Source organism: Leptonychotes weddellii, unplaced genomic scaffold, assembly GCF_054177405.1.
Source record: "Leptonychotes weddellii isolate Sample4059 unplaced genomic scaffold, ASM5417740v2 HiC_scaffold_8489, whole genome shotgun sequence".
NCBI lineage: Eukaryota > Metazoa > Chordata > Mammalia > Carnivora > Phocidae > Leptonychotes > Leptonychotes weddellii.
The window spans coordinates 6957-8698 of NW_028055817.1; the positions used below are offsets into that span (position 1 = coordinate 6957).

General features: G+C 40.1%; 1 non-coding gene across 1 annotated transcript; it reads right to left on the reverse strand.

Annotated features, from left to right (window-relative positions):
* Positions 1 to 220: 220 nt before the first annotated feature.
* On the reverse strand, positions 221 to 322 carry LOC115943670 (U6 spliceosomal RNA). The gene has a single exon (XR_004078254.1). It is a non-coding gene; the product is annotated as a U6 spliceosomal RNA (small nuclear RNA).
* Between the last annotated feature and the right edge of the window lie 1420 nt (positions 323 to 1742).

The following is a 1742-nucleotide window of genomic DNA, read 5'->3' on the forward strand; positions in this document are numbered from 1 at the left end:
TATTTTCAGGTAGGTGCACAACATAATAATTTGATACATGTCTACATTGCGAATTGATTGTCACAATAAATTTCGTTAACATCCATCACCATACATAGTTACAATTATTTTTTTCTTCGGATGCAAACTGTTATGTTCTACTCTCTTAATAACTTTCCAAAACATACAATGCAGTATCATTAACTATAGTCACGAAGCTCTACTTTACATCTCTAGGACGAAAAATAAGGAGTGCTTCGTGAATTTGTGTGACATCCTTGCCCAAGACCATGCTCATCTTCTCTGCATCATTCCAATGTTAGTGTATGTGCTGCCAAAGCAAGCGATATAGAAATTTAACATAAGGGGGGGCGCCTGGGTGGCTCAGTCGTTAAGCGTCTGCCTTCAGCTCAGCTCATGATCCCAGGGTCCTGAGATTGAGCCCCACATCGGGCTCCCTGCTCAGCGGGAGGCCTGCTTCTCCCTCTCCCACTCCCCCTGCTTGTGTTCCTGCTCTCGCTATCTCTCTCTCTGTCAAATAAATAAATAAAGTCTTCAAAAAAAAAAAAAAAAGAAATTTAACATAAGGAAATAATGCACCCAAAAGTGTATATGTGAGGATATTAATTTTCATCAATATTTATGACTATCCTTAAAAAACTGACAACAGTCTAAGTGTCCAAAAGTAAAGAAAAAGTTGAGTGAATTATGGTACACTTAAATAAGTAATCCATATAGCATGAAAACTTATGTTGCAGAATTTTTTCACAATGTTTTTGATATATCATGAAATGAGAAGTCAGACAGACTATATAAACAGCATGTGTGTAATGCCATTCTTTAAAAATATAAATCTCTATCTATGTGTGTGGAACAATATTAGAAGGACTAACAGTTAACATTGGGCATGGTGGGTTTACAGGTGGCATTTCTTTGCTTGTTGATATAATGGGATATCAAATAAGACTCTTACTGTTGACAAGAGGTGTTAGCTCATGCCACAGTGACCCAAAATAACACCCTACATGCTCCATACCCTGACATTCCATGAAGGATGGCTAAAAATTCATGCTGGAAATAGAGAAGGCCCTTGATGGACGGCAAGGTGCTCAGTGTGTGTGGCTTGATCACAGCACATTCCCCGCCCCAGAAGGAAAAGAGGAAGATGATTCCGGCTCACCTCAAACCAAGTAAGAGGCATTTCAAGAGGACCACTTAGGACATAGAGTCTGAATCTGATTCACACCTGAAGAATCTAAAAATCAAAGTTGGCACCTGCTGCACTATTACAGGAATGCTAAGAGATGGGGTTGCTTTGGGGGTACCAGCCCCACAAAAGAGAATCCATGTGGGGGTTACCTTAAAAGGGGGAGGGGGCATAAGCATGGGAAGGAGAACAAGGGAACTCTTTGAGGTGACAAAAATAGTCTTCATCTCAACCATGGTCATGGTTACGTAGGCATAGAAATTTGTCAAAACTCACCAAAATGTATACGCTTAGACCAAATGCATTTTAGCGTAGGTGAATTTCACCTCAATCTGTCAGGTTGATTTTTTTTTTTAAGGGAATGGCTAGAAAAACACCAAGAACCCAAGACTGCATCCAGGGACGTGGCAAAGAAACCATTGGTGAAGCCAGTTTAACAAGCAGTGGTACATAGCCAAACTGTGGAAAGAGCCAAGATGTCCATCAACAGATGAATGGATAAAGAACATGTGGTGTATCACTGATATGAGGAATTCTTAATCGCAGGAAACAAACT